The following is a 21,571-nucleotide window of genomic DNA, read 5'->3' as shown; positions in this document are numbered from 1 at the left end:
TGAATTCTTGGTTATGCCTTTCGGACTAACCAATGCACCTGCCACATTTTGCACGTTGATGAATCAAGTGCTACGTCCGTTCCTGGACAAGTTTGTCGTAGTATATCTTGACGACATTGTGGTGTATAGCGATACGCTAAAAGATCATGTACACCACCTACGGCAAGTTTTCCAAGAGCTACGGAAGCACGAATTGTATGTGAAGAAAGAGAAATGTGCCTTTGCTCAAAAGGAAATCCCATTTCTTGGGCACATTGTTGGCGGTGGAAAAATTCGCATGGACAAAGCGAAAATTCAAGCAATAGTTGATTGGGAGCCGCCTAAGAAGGTCACCGAGCTACGATCCTTCCTAGGCCTTGCCAATTACTATAGAAGATTTGTAAAGGGTTATTCCGCAATGGCAGTCCCACTCACCGATCTATTGAAAAAGAGCCAACTATGGAGCTGGAGCGAGAAGTGCCAAGAAGCGTTTGAGAATCTCAAGAAGGCAATGACGGAAGAGCCAGTCTTGGCACTCCCCAATCACACCAAGGCATATGAAATACACACTGATGCCTCGGATTTTGCGATTGGGGGTGTACTGATGCAAGAGGGACATCCAGTTGCGTATGAGAGCCGAAAGCTCAATGAGACCGAGCGCCGCTATACCGTCCAAGAGAAGGAAATGACGGCGGTAGTGCACTGTTTGCGCCTATGGCGACACTACTTGTTGGGGACAAAGTTCGTGGTCAAGACGGACAACGTGGCCATTAGCTACTTCCTCAACCAAAAGAAACTCACACCGAAGCAGATTAGATGGCAAGCATTTTTGGCGGAGTTTGATTTCACAATGGAGCACAAGCCCGGAAAAGTAAACCTTGTAGCGGACGCCCTAAGTCGCAAAGGAGAGTTGGCAACAATCACCACGACAGATTTTCCTTTGGCGGCACAGATCATTGAAGGGCTGGAGCATGATCCGCAAGCAGAAAGTTTGAAGAAGTTGGCGATGGAGGGAAAGACTCGTCGATTTTGGCTTGACGACGGATTGCTCATTACGAAGGGGAACCGGGTATATGTGCCAAAATGGCAAGGGCTAAGGAGAGCCATCATGAAGGAGTGCCATGATTCCAGATGGGCGGGACACCCAGGGGTTCATCGGACACTAGCGCTCATAGAACGCACCTACTATTGGCCCCAAATGCGGGATGATGTGGAGCTATATGTCAAGACTTGCCTTGTTTGCCAGCAAGACAAGATCGAGCAGGACAAGCCCGCTGGACTATTACAGCCCCTACCGATCCCCGAGAAACCATGGGAAAGCATTTCGATGGATTTCATCACTTGCCTACCTAAGTCCGACGGCTGCAGCAACATAATGGTGGTCGTGGACAGACTCAGTAAATACGGGGTCTTCATTCCAGTACCGACGAAGTTCAATGCGGAAGACGCCGCAAGGCTGTTTTTCAGGTACGTGGTCAAATATTGGGGCATTCCAAAGACCATCGTGAGCGACAGGGACACTAGGTTCACGGGACGTTTTTGGATGGAGCTATTCAAGCTATTGGGGTCAGAACTGAACTTTTCGACAAGCTTCCACCCGCAAACCGACGGACAAACTGAGCGGGTGAATCACTTGTTGGAAATATATTTGCGGCATTATGTGGGTGCCAACCAGAAGGATTGGGCAAAGTTGCTTGATATTGCCCAATTCTCATACAACTTACAGAAAAGCGAGTCGTTGGGGGCAAGCCCTTTCGAGATTGCCAATGGGCAACAGCCAACAACACCCCAAGACCTCGCAGCTGGCTACAAAAGTCCGAATCCCGCCGCTTTCAGATTTGCAAAGGGGTGGCACGAGAAGGCAGAGTTGGCCAAGGCATCCTTAGCCAAGGCGGCCAAGAAAGCTAAGAAATGGGCCGACAAGAAGAGGCGTCACAGGGAGTTCGAGGAAGGAGACATGGTGCTGGTCAAGCTCCTTCCCCACCAAAGCCGAAGAATTGCTAAGCTACATAAGGGCTTAGTGCGGCGATACGAAGGCCCATTTCCGATTGAAAAACGCGTGGGCAAGATGGCTTATCGAGTACAATTGCCCACACATCTGGAAATTCATCCGGTGTTCCACGTAAGCTACTTGAAACCCTACTACGAGGACAAGGAGGATCCTAGTAGGAACGAGTCCCAGAGACAGCCCACGGCAATCACAACCCAGCACGATCGTGAAGTTGAAGAAATTCTCACCCACCGAAGGGTCAAGGCACGTGGGGTCCACCCGGGGTACACGGAGTACTTCGTGAAGTGGAAAGGTCTTCCCGATAATGAGGCCAGTTGGGAACGGGACATAACGTTGTGGGACAGTCGGGACGCGGTGGAGCGGTACAACCGAGAAGCAACGGGGTCGTTGCTTGATGGAGTGGGGGAGGATGTAACGGACCGCTTAGTTTCCCCCACTCCGGGCCAATTAGGATAGCCTACGGGCCCGTGGCAGCCAGGCGCGCTGCCGATCCCTGACACACGCAGAGACACACCCCCCCTATAGTGTGTCTTATACCAAGTCGGGTACGTCTGTCGGCAGACACTACGAAGCCCCACACACCACATATTTTTACTTTGGGGAGTTAGGCTTATCCAATGGCCACCAAACTTTGCACACATCATTTATATATCTAGAGAAGCCCAGAAGATTCTAGAAGGCACGGGAGAAGTCTACTAATTTCGGGAATTGGCTAAGAGGTTAATCCCTGCCCGCAGCTGCCCGCAGAATTAACCTCAGTTTGTGCCTACGGGCCAGAAAGCTGCCCAACTGCCCAAGCAATACCCAGAAGCTTCCAGATTCGCCCAGCAATGTCCAAGCAGCACCTAGAAGGGCCCAAGCACTTCTAAATTAGTATTCCCTAGAACTTTCTAGATTCTTTTTCCTTGTAAATCTCTAGAACATTCTTGAGAGGCTTGGAGGCCTATAAATAGGAGTGAGGGGTCATTTGTAAATCACTTTTTGGAAACTCCAAGCTCTCAAACATCCTTGTAAAGCATTCTTTGTGTGCAATACAATACTTGTTTATTTCCTCACACTCTTGTGCATTTCTTATACTTGTGACTTTAGTTTCGCTAAGGCAACAAAGCTTTGCTAAGGCACGTGGGAGAGGCTGAACTAGCAATTCGGGGGAGAATATTGCTAGTGCCGCACGGACGACAATTGGCTAAGGAATTGTGCCCGTGACATAATGGGCTGAGATTTGCCTAGGGTCAAATCTCCGCCCGTGACATTCTCCCCCACTTGGATTATCAACGTCCTCGTTGATGGATTTGAAAGGAGAACTTCACTTGACCCAAAACGACGATCGAGGTTTCGCATGAATCGACCGCTGCTACATTTTCCAAACTAAACTTCACTCCTAACTCAGAACTCCGCTCGATACCGCAGAAAAACTAATCTGATTCCAACTACCATCCCGCGTTTTGCCAAATCTTCAACTGACGAAGAACTCTACCCGCTGCACCTAAAAGATTTCACTTCCGCAATAACAACAAAAGAAAATTCATTGAAGTTCTTGAAATGCGAAAAATTTCTTCTACTGTTCCTAATATCCTTTATCAGAGTATTCCATATCTTATACGATTATATACTTATATTCATAGTTGTGAAAGGCGAGGTGAGCCGAGGCGATAAGGGCAAAATATCGCCTCAAGGCGAGGCGACCGCCTCTCACATGTGAGGCGACACACAACTTAGAAAAACATAGAAAATAAAACCATAACTCAGATTGACTAGTTTAACTTGTAAAGCTATGAAACAAAATAAAACTTTTAGTCTAATAATAAAATCCTAATTCCTAATAACATATCAAAAATCATCATCAGAATTACTAATACTTTCCTGCCTTGACCTCTTACCCATACATCCAACAAGGATTCGTTCTTGTTGTCGCTTTCGATGTATTAGAATTAGTATGACTAATACTCATATCCAAAAGCCTGCAAAATTTGGAAAATTGGACACTAGTAAGCCACTATTTCACAAACTTTCATACTATTTCACACACTTTCATAAACATGCATAAACTTATAACCTCCATAAATCATCCACGTAACTTTCATAAACAGTTTCATCACTAACAGTAGCATAATCAACATAACTTTCATAAAAATCCCAAACATTGTGCAGCATAACAGTAGGGTCAGTCATATTAACAGAAAAATAAAGAAGAAAGTAGAAGAGTAGAAATTTGGGCAGCATAACGGTAGCATCAGTAGGATGAAGAAAATAAAAACAAAAAACAAAGGAGAAGAGTAGAGAAAAGTAAAAAAGAACAGTATCTTAGAATGCAAAGAAGTAGATAGGTGCTGATAGTAGGCCGGTTGAAGAAGATTGGCGGTGGTTGTGGTGAGTGAGAGTTTTTGTCGATGAGAAGTTCCTTTCCCTCTTTTTCTTTTCTTTGTATCTTTAACTTACATATCTGACCTAAAACAACATTTCTTTTTTTTCCCGCTGAACAGAGTTAAAAGAGGACCTACCGCCTTAACTACAAGAGGCGACCGCCTCTCGCCTCCGACCGCCCCTCGCCTGAGTTGGAGAGGCGGTCACCTCTTGTATATCGCCCGCCTTCCAGCACCAGAGGTGCTGGAAGGATCGCCTGGGTCGCCTCTCGCCTCAGGCGACCCAAGCGAATGCCTTTCACAACTATGCTTATATTCATGGTCAATATAGGGATTATACTTATATTAATGGCCCTTACGGGTCCATTCCCCCTCCCCCACTTAGGGTGTCGTTGTCCCCAGCTATAGGGAAGAAAGGGGTTTGGAACACCGCTGACAAATCCGAATACCAACTTGCTCCCAAAACAAATTCTCTTGATACACCGACCAGTTCACACATACTAAAAGAATCTGCAAGGATTGAACCAAATGCCCAACCATCGAATGAAATTCCCAACTGACATCACGATTCCCAACTACCAATCCAATTCTCAACAGCCAACTGACTCAAGACATGCTCTTGATTGTTGCTTGATCGCATTCTCGACTATTATCAACGAACACAAAAATTCACGATCGCTTTCTTAACAGCACCTTGCAAAACCAACAAAAGCAAACCACATCATCTGCCAAAATATTTTGTGTTTGTTGGTATTCCCGTATGATTAGAATACGCATACATACCAACATTCACAAAACATTCATAATAAAAGACACTTCATCAAGAAAATAACGTACTCTCAGTATTAAATGAATCAACGAAAAACTTACACAGAGCCCGATTAATAAAAGACTGCAATTTTACTGCAATTTGGACTTTTGCTTAGACTCACCAATAGCTCGGTCGAGATCTTCATGACTCGACCATATATGAATCTCGCTCTCACCATATATGAAACTCGCTCTGAAAGTTCGCCATCATTTCTGGCCCTGAAGGTTTGAAGTTAAAGACGGCCCCAATATAAGAGTCCACATTCGAACATCTGCCTCCGACATTCCGACTGGGAGTTCAATCTCTGCTCGCTAATGGAATGCCCCCACTTGCTTGGATATTACCACCACTTGCATAAAGCCGACTTACTCAACTGGGTAATCACTACCTCCACCTGACTTGAGAACACGTCGCCATACCAACTTTCTCTGATTGGTGCTTAATTAAGTTCAATGATTCCTCCATTGTTAAGTTTGAACGAATGCTCAATCCTGGGCTAGACTTTGCTATTGCAATCGCCAACCAGATGGCTTCACCACGTGGCTTCACTCAAAGCTCAAACCACCACTTTAACACTTGCATCAAAACACACACGTCTGGTTTGTATATGAGATGTTTTGGGCGTCCCCTCCACAGAGCGCATTACAAACCAGGACAAAATCTCCTCAAAATACTGAGCTACATCACGAATCGCAACACAATTCAATTGTTGAATAAACCTCGAATCAAAATAATGTTAGTCGGAGATTAATATAAGATTTATGGTTGGACCTTGACTCTCAGCTTGAGCTGTTGGTTAAAACGATTCTATGACATGATATTAGAGCTTCTTGGACCAAATGGTCGAGAATCAGATCCTGTCTTCTCAGTGGATTATTAATTTCGTATCTAATTCATCAAAAACAATTCAATTGTTGAATAAACCTCGAATCAAAATAATGTTAGTCGGAGGTTAATATAAGATTTATGGTTGGACCTTGACTCTCAGCTTGAGCTGTTGGTTAAAACGATTTTTTTTGACATGATATTAGAGCTTCTTGGACTAAATGGTCGAGAATGAGATCCTGTCTTCAAAAATAATTTTATCCCTAATATTGATAAATTGGATCAATTTGAAAACTAATTCATCAAACTATCTTTTCGGTCATATGTGCGTCATTTTATCATTCATTAATTAGTAATACATCACAAACATATTAGACGTGAAGAATATATATATATATATATATATATATATATATATATATATATATATACTGTCTTTTATACGAGTTGGAGAAAAAGAATTCAAATATTTCATCAAATTTATAAATATCAATCTCTAATTTCATTATTAAATCACAAAAAAATATGAAATCTTCTTTAAATTGTAAAGATGAAGCTTCTAAGGATTCTATGTGTGATACATGTCATAAATAAAAAAAACAATATAGAAAGCCTTTTACTAGTAGCACTACACAAAGTTTAGCTGCTTTTTATTTGCTACAAGTTGATGTATGAGGACTTATAAGGAAGTCTCTAGACAGTTGTGAATATAGAATTGGTCGGTTGGAAGGCGATCTTACACGTGCATGTGTAAAAAAAAGTTCCTAAATCGAACTTCTTCAACAAAAATTCCGTATATATACGTGTTATAATCTGAGTGGTCAAGAAGTTTAAGATTCTTAACATATAAAAAAAATTGTGTCTAATAGAAAAATTGGATTTAGGAAGGACCTAGACCAAAAAAAAAAATTAGAAATTTGGTTTTAAAAATGGCCTAACAGGCTAAAACATTTAGATTCAAGGAGAGCCTAATAGGTGAAAAAAAAAGAATTTTGGATTTAGAGTGTAACAAGTGAAAAAAAATAAAAATAGAATTTTGGATTTAGAAGGTTCGGCTAATTTTGGTTGCTAATTCAGCGTCTCATCAAAAACTTTTAAGACAGAAGATCGGAACTACCACATCCTCAAATTTTTGAAGACAGAGGCCAAAACTATCTCTGGTCATGATGGTTCCGATGATGGGAAGGGCCCGGCATGTCCCTGTATCCGCCCCAGTCCTCTATCACCAAATTCTATTACTCTTTCTAGTTCAGATACTAAATTGCCAACTGTTGTTTCTCAACATCTTTCTGTTTCTCCTCCTTCTTCCTCATATGATTCTCCTAATAATTCTCTTATTTCCAATTAATGGTTTTTCGAATTAAATACAATCTTGATGGTACTGCAAGGTACAAGGATCGATTGGTGATGTATGAGGACCTTATATAAAGGTACAAGAATCGAATTAATTACTCTTTCTAGTTCAGATACACAAAGTTTAGCTGCTTTTTATTTGCTACATGGTGATGTATGAGGACCTTATATAAGTCTAAACAATGGTGAATACTGGATTTGGTTGGTTGGGAGGCCGATCTTACACGTGCTTGTGTAAAAAAAAAATTCTAAATCGAACTTGTTCAAAAAAAAATCGTATATATATAATCTGAGTGACCAAGAAGTTTAAGATGCTTAAGGGTAAATTACATACGTGGTGTACAACCCTTACCCCAAATCACACTTTGGTGTACAACCAATTTTTTGTCACACTAAACCGTACGAACTTCGGGTGACCTCCCACTAAAGTGTACAGCAGGTAATTATGACCGGTCAACGTTGGTCAACCATGCCACGTCATCACTAATAACCCTTTTGAATTAAAAAAAGTTTCCAATTACTAATGCCTTGACCTTTATACCCCTCCTGCTTAGTTTCCCGCAAAACTTACTTTGGGAACCGTTATCTCTCCCCCCCCAAAAAACGATCAGTATTCATCTCTTCTACTTACTCGATCACTTCGTCTCTTTCAATTCATCTTCTTTCTTCTTTCCTCGACATTGTTTCTCTGAAAAACCCTAGAAGACATTTAGAGACATTTCGTTTCCTTTCGGTAAAGCTGTTCAGCAATTCATCGTCTTTGTATCTTCATCGTCAAGTGGAAGCGGCACTTCGTGCATGTAAGTGAACTCTTCATCACCGTTTTTATTTTGTATTCATCTTCGTCTGCAAGTGCGTTTTCTCTTCGTTTCGTCTGCGATTTATGTTATGTCTTCCGTTTTTTCACTTTATATTCTTTATATACGAACCCACATGTGATAAATAAGTCGTGTGTTTTTTTTTGGGTTTTGCGATGCGTACGACAAAGAAGCTGCCTTTTTTGGTGGTCCAGCATAAAGAAACTGTGCAATGTCTGAAGTAGACAGACTATGTAAGTATTATATTATATATTTTTTTTGTATTTAATACATAAGTCAGAGGGTATAATTTAATATTTGTATCATATGTAAAGTAATGGGTTTTATTTGTTTATATGTTTGGTGAATTTAATAATGGGTTTTGCTTGTTTATATGTTTGGTGAATTTATTAATAGGTTTGGTTTGTTTATATGTTTTGTGAATTTATTAATATGCTTGGTTTGTTTTTTTTGGTGAATAATACATTGCATATAAAGAAATGGTTATTTATTCTAATGCAGATCTTGAAGATGGATACTTTTGTATCATTTTACATTACAATGGCAGAATGTATAGGAATGGGTATGTCGGGGGTGATATTTTCATATGGAATGATTAACCCGGATTTCTAAATACAGCAAGTTAGAGTACATTAAACCGGATTGCAAATTTCATAACAGATTTCCGAAAATAGTACATTAACCCGGATTGCAAATTTCATAACAGATTTCCGAAAAGAGTACATTAAACCTTAAAACATGTCTAACCCAACAACAATTTGGAAATACTGCAAGCAAGCACAACAACACAGAAAATCCCAAGGCAGTTGCACAATTGTCCTCCTTTGTCATTTATATCCTTCTCCTGCTGAATTAGTGTTGCTCCTTGCTCTGTTTCTCGTTCCATTGCCATGTCAAATTCCCTGTTTCTTTCTCTTTCACAATTCTTCAATCTCTCACATTCTTTCTCAATTTTATCTAGTTTCCTCAATAATTCAAGGATGACAAATTTTGCCCTTTCATTCATTGGAGGGTCCATCCACTTAAAGAACTTACATGCATTTCGAGTCTGGCACAGAGGAGAAAAAATTAACAGAGCATTATAGAAGTAATGCAACAGAATCAACGCAACATTTTTTTTTAAAACAAACGACATACCCCAAAGTTCCTACAGTTGAAATATCTTCTCCCTGGGTTTGAATCACTCCAAGAAGTTGACATAGGGGCTTCAATCCCACAGTGGCAAATCCATCCTCCGCCAAAGTTCTGGACATTTCGCGAAGAAGATGAGGAAGGCATAATCAGTGCTTTTTTTGGGGTATCGCGATACTTCCCTTGCGATTTTGAAGATTAGGGTTTTTTTTGGCGTGTAGTTCTTGCGATGAAGACCAACCATGGAAGAAAGGGGGAGGAAGACGCAATGTCAGGTGAGAAAGAAGAGAGGATAGAGGAGAGAGGAGAGAGAGTCTTTTGGGTTTTATAATTTGTGCGGGAAACTAACCAGGGGTATAAGGGTAATTGCATCTGTAATGGGAAACGTGTTTTAATTGAAAAAGGCAAATAGTGATGATGTGGCATGGTTGACCAATGTTGATCGGTCACAATTACCTGCTGTACACTTTAGTGAGAGGTCACCCGAAGTTCGTACGGTTTAGTATGACAAAAAATTGGTTGTACACCAAAGTGTGATTTGGGGTAAAGGTTGTACACCACGTATGTAATTTACCCAGATTCTTAACATATAAAAAATTTGTGTCTAATAGAAAAAATCAGATTTAAGGAGGAGGACCTAATAGGCCCAAAAAATTTAGAAATTTGGATTTAAGAAATACCTAACAGACCTAAAAAATTAGAAATTTAGATTTAAGGAGAGTCTAACAGGTAACAAAAATAAAATTTTGGATTTAGAGTGTAACAAGCGAAACAAAAATTACAATTTTGGATTTAGAAGGCTGAGTCAATTCCATCGCAGCAGCAAAGAATTGGCATGTTCACCAAGTGGACATCAATAATTCCAACTTACATAGGCATATTAATGAAGAGTTCTATATGCTTCCCCCACGAGGCAAGCTTTCCAAGTCTTTGTATGGGCTGAAGCAAGTCAGTCAACAATGTAATAAGATGTTTACTACAACTCTGTAAAATTTGGGGTTTCAAAAATCCATTCATGACGATTGCTTGATCACAAAGCAGAATGGTTCAAAGTTCTTAAAATTGATTTTTTTTATGTTGATGATATTTTGACATTTGGCACTTCAGAATTTATGATCATTGATGTTAAGAATCATTTGCATGCTGCTTTTACTACTAAAAGGATGGTCCAGATTGAGTTTTTTTAGGAGTTTAATTAGCTAAGTCTGATAATGGCATGTTGTTAACACAACATAAATATGTCAAGGATCTTTTACATGTAGGTTTTGTAGAAGTGCAGAATGCCACTAGTTTGTGTCAAAATGGGTGGACTTTGATGATTTATAATGATTTTTGTGCTTATCTACACTAATACGGGCATTTGATACATAATTTGAAGGTTTTTAAGCAAAGAGATAATAAAATATTTTATGAATTGCAGAAGTTATATTTTATTGAATAACGGAGACCTTATTTATACAGAAATAGTTCATAAAAAAATAGCAGAAAAATCAGGAGCAGATATAACCTAATCTGCTACAGATATATCAAAAACAGAAAAATTCAAATATAATCGTAACTACTACTTTATCTCCTAAAAATAAGGGATTTCTTCTGCAATCAGTTGCTAGACTCTGAGTCACCTTTTCAACACTCCTCATTGACTCTAGAGCTACAAACTCCAGGATTCTCTCGCAAAATCTCAAATTTGGATTTAGGCAATGCTTTTGTTAAGATGTCAGCACTTTGATCCTCTGTCCTACAATAGACTAGATGCACTTCCCCTTCCTTTTGAACTCTTATATAGTAATACTTTATCTTGAAATGCTTTATTTTGCCATGGAAAACTGGATTGTTAGAAATTGAGATTGCTGCTTGGTTGTCTACAAATAGTTGTGTACTTCCTTCTTGTTGCATGTGCAAATCTTTCATGAGTTTTCTTAACCAGAAAGCCTGATTAACAGCAGCTACAGCAACCACATATTCAGCTTCCGCCATGGATTGAGTTGTGATTTCTTGCTTCTTTGAGCACCATGAGAAAATTCCAGAACCAAAACTGAAACAATAGCCTGAAGTACTTTTCATATCGTCAAAAGATCCGGCCCAATCGCTATCGGAATAACCATGGAGACTCATATTTTTAACTTGTGTGAACCTTATTCCAAAATCAATTATGCCTTTAACATATCTAAGAATTCTTTTTGCAGCTTGAAAATGAATTTCACTAGCACAGTGCATATACTTTGATAGCAGACTTACAGCATGCATAATGTCTGGTCTAGTTGCTGTCAAGTACATCAGACAACCTATCAAGCTTCTGTACAACCCTTCATCAACCTTTTCAGCACCATCTTCTTTGCAAAACTTCTCTTTTTGATTCATTGGAGTTGCAGTTGGCTTACACCCTTCCATGTTGAACTTCTTAAGAACTTCTTTTGCATATTTTTGCTGAAAAACAAAAATTTCATTGTTCTTTTGTTGTATCTGCATCCCGAGAAAATATGACATTTCTCCAAGGTCTGTCATCTCAAAAACATCTTCCATTTCTACTTTAAACTTGTTGATTAACTTCCAATTGCTTCCTGTAACAAGTAAGTCATCAACATATAAAGAGATTACAAGAATATCATCAACAACCTTCTTTACATATAAAGTAAATTCACTTGGGCTCTTTTAAAGCCTAAGTTTATCAGATGCGTATCAATCATGCTGTACCAAGATATGGGTGCTTGCTTTAATCCGTACAACGCCTTTTTTAATCGATAAACCTTCTGCTCCTGTCCTTGAACAAAAAAACTTTCAGGTTGCTCCACAAAAATTTCTTCATCTAGGTATCCATTCAAAAAAGATGACTTGACATCAAGTTGGTGCACAATCCAACCCTTTTGTGCAGCAAGAGCGAGCAGCATACGTATGGTGTCCATTCTAGCAACTGGGGCAAAAGTTTCAGAGTAATCTACCCCAAACATCTGAGCATATCCCTTGACTATGAGCCTCGCCTTATACTTATTCACAGTGCCATCAGAGTTAAGCTTTGTTCTGTAAACCTATTTGACTCCTACGGGTTTCTTGTGCTCGGGTCTATCCACCAATTCCCATGTCTGATTTTTTTCAATCATTTTCAGCTCTTCTTCCATTGCATCCAACCATTTTTTGTCAGTTGCAGCCTCTTCGTATCCGGTTGGCTCCATTATTGCAACATTACACCTCTGAAGTATATCTGAAAGTGATCTGGTTCCACGAACTGGCTCATCATCAACATCAACATTCTCCTCCTGAAATTCAAGATTCTTATTGTTCTCCCAGCTCCAGTTATCATACTCAAAAAACTGGACATCTCTGCTGACAATTATTTTGTTGCTTAGTGGCGAGTAAATTCTATAGGCCTTTGAAATTGAGGAGTAGCCTACAAAAATCCCAGGTTTTGCTTTCTTGTCAAACTTATCTCGTTTAACCTGAGGAACATGAGAGAATCACAAGCAACCAAATGTCTTCAAACTAATCAATTTCGGTTTGCAACCATACCATGCTTCATATGGTGTTTTTTTCCGCAAGACTTTGGTCGGTAGTCTATTCAGCAAGAACACCGATGTGTTAGCAGCTTTAGCCCATAATTTTTTGACAGCCCTTTTTCATGAAGTAAGCATCTACTCATTTCCATGATCGTCCTGGTCTTCCTCTCCACCATGCCATTCTGCTGAGGAGTATAAGGCGTAGTAAGCTGGTGTTCGATGCCTGCTTCTTCACAAAAATTGTTAAATTTTCCAGAGGTGTATTCAGTTCCATTATCAGATCTAACCACCTGTATTTTGCAATTGCTTTGAGTTTCTACCCAAGCTTTAAACTTCCAAAAGATGTTAGGAACTTCAGATTAAACTTCAAGAAATAAATCCAGCACATTCTTGTGTAATCGTCAATGAATGTTACGTAATACTTACTACCATTCAAACTTGGTGTACTCATGGGTCCTCCTACATCTATATGTATCAATTGCAGCTTCCTTGTGGCTTTCCATGCTAAATTTTATGGGAAATGAAGTCTTGTTTATTTACCGTATTGACAAGCAGCACATGTCGGAATCTCTTCCTCTAAATTAGGCAGCCCAACCACCAGATTGTTCTTCTTCATGAATAGCACAGCTGAATGATGGAAGTGCCCAAATCTTTTATGCCAAAGCATTGCATTATTGACTTCTTTGTGTACAACAGCTTGTTATTCTTTCATTAAATCCAGTACAAAGCTTTTTTCTTTCATTTGAACTCTGAACATTTCTCTGCCTTGTGGATCTTGAATTATGCAAGTTTTGTTATCAAATAGCACCTTGTAGCCTTTCTCTACCAACTGAGGAATGCTTAGGAGGTTTTGATTAATTTCTAGAACATATAAAACATCAGAAATTAATTTCGAACATGTACAACCTTCGATGGACACCGTTCTCTTGCCTTTTACATCAATATATGCTCCATTGCCGATTCTGACTTTAGATGTTGCAGTTTTGTCAAGCTCCTGGAAGAGCTCTCGATCATAAGTCATGTGATTTGTACAACCACTATCTATGAGCCAGCTTTCTGTTGAGTTGTTGGTAGCCAAATATGATACTACAAATAATTGCTCATCTTCTATTTGATTTTCAGCAGCTCTAGCCTCATTTTGTTGCTTCTGAGACTTGCATATCCTTTCAACATGGCCTAGGTTACCACACCTTTGACACTTTGCATCTGGATTCCACCAACACTTCTCTTGTGGATGGTTGGTTTTTTTGCAGTGAGGGCAAGCTGCAAAAACTTGAGTGTTCTTTCTGTTGGTCCCTTATAACGTAACAAGTTAGTTCCAAGGGGGGGATAGGAACTATTAAAATTTTGGTACGTTAAGGCTGACTTCTTTTTCTTTTAAAAGAGTTTACACAGCGCGCTGAGTGAACTTAAGACACTAGCTTAGTCAACTGGTGACTAAGTCAGCTTCTTTCCTTGAGTCAGGAGATAGCACTTGAGTCTATTCCTGAACTCAGATACTCAATGCACACAACTCAACGTGACCTCTTTACTTAGTTAGTTTTTAAGCAAGCAATATATATATATATCAAAGGAGTTTAAGGTTAGAAAGATGTTACTCAGCAGATTTATCCAGGTTCGGCCTCTATGCCTACGTCCTGTCCCCGGAACACGTTCCGAGCTTTCGAATTCTCTACTGAGCTCTTTAAAGGTAGAGCACCAAACCTTTTACAACTAGAAGCTGAGTATAACAAGAGTACCTTCCTCTATACATCTACTCACTCCTATTCTACCGCTGAGTACTATAACCGAGTACTCAGCCTCTCCTTTCTATACTTCTAGAAATGATGATGAGATTGTCCTAAACAACAATTGCTAAGACACTTTAGATGATTGGAAATCACTCTAGACTTTTACACAGAATATGGAAATTGGTGTAAGGTATTTGCTTTGCTTTTCTCACAGATTCTTCGAGTATGAATTTGGTCAACGTGATTGCTAGTTGAAGATCTGCATCGAATGAAGCAAATGGATGGCCTTTATATAGTGACACTTGAGGCACCTGGTCATTTCGAATTTCGAAATAACCGTTGGAGGGAAACGGCTTCCTGTCATTGTCACTCTATGCGTGCTCAGTGTCATTGGCCAATAGAATTCTTGCATCTTCTGTCTTCGTCAGTCTTCGGCAGAATGTTTCGCCATTTATGGAAAAGTCCACGAGACAGCTTTCTGCGTCTTCTGAACTTTACCCAAAGTAGAAATACTTTGTCTAGAAGTTGAACATTTCCTGCCGCTGTTCTGACTGCTTTGTTGTCCAACTCAGCAGCTTCATCTTGAAGCTTTTTCCACGAAGGCTTCTCGATCCTTCTCTTGCTGAGTCGTCGTTTTGGTTGATACGGCTTCGTTTTGAACTTCTAAGCCGAATGGTGTTGATGTGTTGACTTGGGCTTGACTTCCACTAAATGGGCCTTTGGTCTTTTTATTCTCAATGTCTTATACACAATTAAACTCAACATTGAACAAACACATTAGTGTAATAAATCAAAGCTTATTAAATTTAATGTGCTAGAATATTTTTACTTAAATAATTTTGTCAAATCAAAATCATGTGGAAAGGTGTTTCAACAAACTCCCCCATTTTGATGTTGGCAAAAATATTCAGTCGAAGAACTCAGTGTTGAGCTCCCCCATGCTAGTTGACCTGTTTTATCAAATAACTCCCCCGTAAGGGTTGAGCTACTGACTTAGTTTTACTCTAAACGTTTCAAGGTTTAATTAAGTAAGTCTAAGGTCAGTTTTCAGAAATAGGTCAGCTCATGAAACATATTCTATTTCACTCAGTTTTACGCAGAAGGTTTAAATATCAGAGAGCGCTGAGTAAAATTTGTTCAATGAGTTTTAGTTAAGTGGACATATAAGAAGTGGTCAACATGCATGATCAACACAGCAAACATATCATCAATTGATATAGACAGTAAAGCACAGATGATTCAATGAAGATGCGTTTTTAACAAATTATATTAGTTACTTACGTAAACATCGCATAAAGATAGTCATTTCGAAAAAGGATAGAGATGCATATAATTTGTTTATAGTCAGCACAACAGAGTTAATCAAAAGAAATAGGGTTCAAAGGACAACAGCTAGTCTATCCTATTCAATATAAACTAAAGCTACTTTAGTTTGCCCTTGCCCTTTTGTTGCTGACTTCCAGAAGCTTGCTGAGTTCGGGGTTGATCTTTCTCCCCCTTTTTTCCATCATCGGATTTGGGAATAAAGATTGAGTCATTGGCAGCTTGAGCTAGACGCTGAGAGAAGGCTTTTAGCTTCTTCGAGCTTTCATTCATCCCATCGAAGATTGGAACACCATCATCGATAATGACTCGAGGAATACCAATTTTGGCTGCACTCAGCATGCTTAAGACAGCGGCTTGAGACTTGCCAATCTAGTGTATGGTGTCAGTGAGGATTGCAAAAGCTTGATGAAACATCTTTAGCAGAGATGAGTTATAATACTCGCGCTGACCCTGGATTTTGTGCACATCACAGTAGATTGCTCGAGAATACTTCAGAATCTCGTTCGTCTTAAGCTCATCAGTGGCCATCTCTTGCCTGTTCAAGTTCAGCAGACGCACAGCCTCAGAAATTTGCTCAATGGAGCATTGGGAGGAGGTGGAAAGCTGATGGTTTGTTTTCTCTTGCTCAGTGTTAAGTTAGCGAAAGATATGTTGGACTTCGGAAGAAGTGGCATAGGCTGAGTTCGCAGCTGACAGTTGATGGAATTCCTGATGTAGAGAATTCATATGGTTGACAATGGTCAGCTGGAGTTCTGCTATTTTTAGAATAGAGTCCTGCTGGGGCTGTTGAGATTGCAAAGAAGTTAGAACACTCAGAAGATCCTTCATACCCTTTATCTCGGTTAGAAGGTGAGTGATTGATGAAAGTTGTGTTGTCTCAACAGTGCTGGATGCAGCGGCATGGGTGCTTGATCTTTGGAGATCCTGAATGAGTGCTTGAGCTGAGTCAACAATGCGTCTACCAGACTCAGAGGCAATGTTATAGTTAAAGGATCCATCCAGCGTTGGTCTAGATGCCCGAGATGGAGTAGAACCAGTTAGAGGCAGTGTTAGGTTCAGCTCGGCATTTGGAGTTCCAGCATGGTCAGTTGAAGCTGACTGAGGCGGATTCTGCACATTTACTTGGGGAAGTGGAGGATCAGCAGAAGGAGTTCCTTGCACTGAGTCAGGCTGAAGCTAACTTAGTGATGGTATTGGAGGAAGTTCAGCATCCACCTGGGCAGGTAATTCCTTAACTTGCTCATCAGTTTGAGGAGCAGAATCGTCGAGCAGTTGCTCGGTATTGCTTGGATTTGCGGCGGCATTTAAGTCGGCATGTTCCTTTGGAGAAACAGAGGCTTGATTTTCTAAGTCCCCTTGATCAGATTCAGGAGGGTTGGAGAAGTATTTGAGTTGTACCTCAGTAAGGTCAGTGATTTCATCTCCCAGCGCGGAGTCTCCCAGTAGGTCAATGACTGGTTTTCGAACGGCGCTCTTCTTTCTGAGTCTTTTAAGCTTTGGAGGAGTGGGGTCACAAGGAATGGACTCAATAGAGTCATTTGGTGAAGGTTCCTGTTGAACAGCAGTAGTAGTTTCTGTGTGCTCAGCTTCTTCTTCTTCAACCAACTCAGTGTTGATTGGTTCGAACTGCTCATCCTCGGTAGTTTCTTCAGTGTCATCCTGACCACTGTCTTCCTCATCTGACTCATCATCCAGTGCATCTTCTCCAGACTGGTCATCCAACTCTTCTTCATCAAGCTGACCACTTACTGGATTTTGGTCGTGTTCTTCCTCAGCCTGTTGCTCGGCGTCAATTCCTTGACTCTGTGCATAGTGAGAGTTAGGAGGAACGACGATGTCTGTCGGTATAGCTGTGATGGGTCTTAACTCAAAGTTGAGTTTCTTCTTCTTATTCTTGCTCAGCGGTTGCTTATCAACTTCGTCCCTTTCCTCTGTCTCAGGCTCAGCTTCCCTAGGTCGTTTCGAAGCTGACCTAGATGCACCAGGACTTTGCTGAGTTGGAAGTTGTGTTTGTTTGCATACAACTTTGATCCTTTTGGGGGCAGTGGCAGCTCCTTTAGAGGTGCTTTGCTCAGCTTTCCTCTTTCGTTGTGTTCTGCCTTTGCGAGTCACAGCCCCCTCAGTGGTTGCCCCCTCAACATTCTGTTCAGCTTCCCCTTTTCCTTCCTTTGGCACAATTGGTAGGTCATATGCCAAACCAAATAGGGCAGCAGCCGTAATTTCGGTTCCCTGAACTCGAATTTCCGAAACTGTGTCCACCTTGTGATCCTGGAGGATTCGCGTGATGAAGGAGCCTAGCCTAAGGGTTCCAGTACTTCGTAGAAATCCACCGATGATGAAAACAGGCATATTGATCAGCGTGTAAGTCAGCATGTTCCATATGAAGCACTGCTCGAAGTTGGTTGCTGAGTTGGTGCGGTTAATTTTGGGGTAGAGGAAATTTGTCAAGATGTAATGGGCCATCTTTTGATGCTGACCCATGGAAGTGCTAGAAATTTCACCTTTGTGTCCCTCAGGTTTGCAGAAGGTCTTAACGTAGTCGGTTTTGTCATGGTCACAAGACTTACGAAGTATAGCTCCTTCGTCCTTTAGTTTGAAAAGCGAGGCAAGGTATGCTGGGTTGATGGAGATGTTCTTTCCTCGAACATTTGTAGCCAGGTAGTTCCTGTCTTCTTTGGCAACTTTTAGGTTGGCGTAAAATTCACGTACCAATTCAGGGTAAGTGTAGTCCCGTACTGAGAATAGCTCGGTCCAGCCATTTTGTTTGATCCACTCGCAAAAAGGTTGATCAGCATCCACGAAACCGGGTGAAAACCAACGAGATTGGTCAATCTTCCACCCCTTTACACTTCCAAAGACTTGAACGTAGGTGCGTTGCACAACTTTCTTGTCCTTGTCCTTTGTTTGCTGTTTCTCCTTAGAGGAAGTAGCTTGGACAGTTTGAGCTTTCTTGCTCGGCGTAGCCGCTCCAGTGAGATTGCGCTGGGTAGGAGAAGTGGGATTGTCATCGGAGCGGTTTTGGGAGTTACCGGCACCGGAGATGTTTATTGAGACCTTTGTCATTTTCTCAGAGAAGTTTTGGGAAGTTTTGGGAATATTTGAGAGAGAAATATAGATGCCAAAGATTTCTAAGCGTAAAGAGATCGCAGTGGGAATGCATCCACTATTTATAGAGGTCTTGAGTCAATCAAAGACGTTGCGTTGTCAATTTAACCTCGAGATACTCAATCGACAAAGATTCTGGCATTTATGACGTATATGGCGCGTGTCTTTTCTAATTATAGCCTATACGTCGTCCTAGGTGGCTATTGAATTTGCGTGTTTTGCATTAAAGATTACAACGACTCTTTATTCAGCTTTAAGAATTTGAAACGTTTAAAGATCTTAGTAGGCAGTGTTGTGCAAAGGAATGGTTCGTATGCTTAGTAGGTCAGCTTGATATAATCACTCAGCATATATCTTTCTACTTAGCAAGTAATAGCATAAATCATTCAGCATAGTAATTCACTCAGCATTTTGAATACATATTTAGAACTGGAATTTACTGTAGAGGATTAAACATACCAATGGCTTCTCTCAGTATGCTGAATTGCTCACGAGCTAGTGGTTTCGTGAAGATATCCGCAAGCTGCTCATCCGTTGGGACATAGGTCAGCTTGATCTCACCCTTGATTACATGGTCTCTAATGAAGTGATGTCTGATGCTGACATGTTTCATCCTGCTGTGCTAGATTGGGTTCTTTGATAGATCAATTGCACTTTTGTTATCACATTTGACCTCAATTGTCTTTGTTATAACGCCATAGTCTTCAAGCTATTGCTTAATCCATAGGACTTGAGCAACATAGCTTCTAGCAGCAATGTACACAGCTTCAGTGGTTGACAGGGCTACTGACGCCTGCTTCTTGCTGAACCAGGATACAAGACAGCTCCCTAGGAAGTGACATCCTCCAGAGGTGCTTTTTCATTCAAGCTTGTCCCGTCCATAGTCAGCGTCAGTGTATCCAATGAGTGTGAAATCATGAGTGGTAGGATACCATAAGCCTGCATTCACTGAGCTTTGCAAATATCTAAGGATTCTTTTTAGAGCTATGTAATGAGATTCCTTAGGGTTAGATTGATATCTAGCACAATAGTATACTGAGAACTGAATGTCAGGCCGACTAGCAGTTAAGTAGAGTAGAGAACCAATCATACCTCGGTACAATTTGCTGTCTACTTACTTACAATTCTCATCAGCGCATAGGACAGTGTCAGTGCCCCATAGGAGTAGATATTGGCTTGCAATTTTCAAGGTCATATTTCTTCAATATCTCCTTGGCATATTTAGCTTCACTGATGAAGATGCCATTTTTCCCTTGTTTGATTTGAAGTCCAAGGAAGAAACTGAGTTCTCCCATCATTGACATTTCAAACTCAGTCTGCATTTGCTTGCTAAATTCCTTGCACATTGACTCGTTGTTGGCACCAAAAATGATATCATCCACATAAATCTGAGCCAACAGGGTATCTTTACCCTTCCTCTTAATGAATAAGGTTGTATCAGCTTTCCCTCTGACGTAATTTCTAGTCAGCAGGAAACTGGTCAGCCTCTCATACCAAGCACGTGGTGCTTGCTTGAGGCCGTACAGAGCCTTTTTGAGTTTATAAACGTGGTTTGGGAACTTAGGGTCCTCAAACCCTGGAGGTTGATTAACATAAACTTCCTCGTTTACAACTCCATTAAGAAATGCACTCTTAACATCCATTTGAAATAATTTAAAGTTCATATAAGATGCATATGCTCATAAAATTCTAATAGCCTCTAGCCTTGCCACTGGGGCAAAGGTCTCATCGTAGTCAATACCTTCTTGCTGACTGTAGCCCTGAGCTACAAGTCTTGCTTTGTTTCTGACCACGTTCCATTGTTCATCCAGCTTGTTGCGGAAGACCCATCTTGTTCCTATGGTCTTCTGGCTTCTTGGCTTTGGCACTAGATCCCATACTTCATTTCGTCTAAACTGATCAAGTTCTTCTTGCATTGCATTCATCCAGAATTCATCATACTCAGCTTCAGCGAAATTCTTTGGTTCCTGGATTGAGACGAATGCTACGTTGCTGAGGTATCTCCTGAGTTGATTTCCAGTCATCAGGATATTCTCAGCGGCATCAAGAATGGCACTTTCAGAGTGCCCTCTTGGTATCCTAATCTCCTTTGGTAGATTGATGTCTTGCGCTGGCTGTGTTTCAACAATCTTTGCAGGTGTAGATTGGTCAGTGAAAGTAATTTGAGTTTCACTTTTACCTTTGGTCAGCCCTTGAGGAAACAACTCAGTAGCTGTTTCTTGGTCAGCGGGTGCTGAGTGTGGATCATCCTCGGTCAGTGGCTGGTATCTACCTGTAGGGTTAGTTTTGTCGAACTCTACATGTACTGACTCTTCTAAAACTTGAGTTCGTTTATTGAAAACTCTGTATGCTTTGCTGTTTATTGAGTAGCCTAAAAAGATAGCTTCATCAGCTTTTGAGTCAAACTTGGCTAGGCTATCTTTGGTATTTAATATAAAACATTTACAGCCAAAGGCACGAAAGTATCCAATGTTGGGCTTTCGTCCTTTCCAAAGTTCGTAGGGGGTTTTCTTTAATATAGGTCTAACAAGATCCCTATTAAGAATATAGCACGCTGTGTTGACAGCTTCTCCCCAAAAGTACTTTGGAAGCCTATGCTCACTCAGCATTGTCCTGGCTATTTCAACC

This window comes from Euphorbia lathyris, chromosome 2, assembly GCF_963576675.1.
Source record: "Euphorbia lathyris chromosome 2, ddEupLath1.1, whole genome shotgun sequence".
Taxonomy (NCBI): Eukaryota; Viridiplantae; Streptophyta; class Magnoliopsida; order Malpighiales; family Euphorbiaceae; genus Euphorbia; species Euphorbia lathyris.
Note: the sequence above shows the minus strand (reverse complement) of the source record.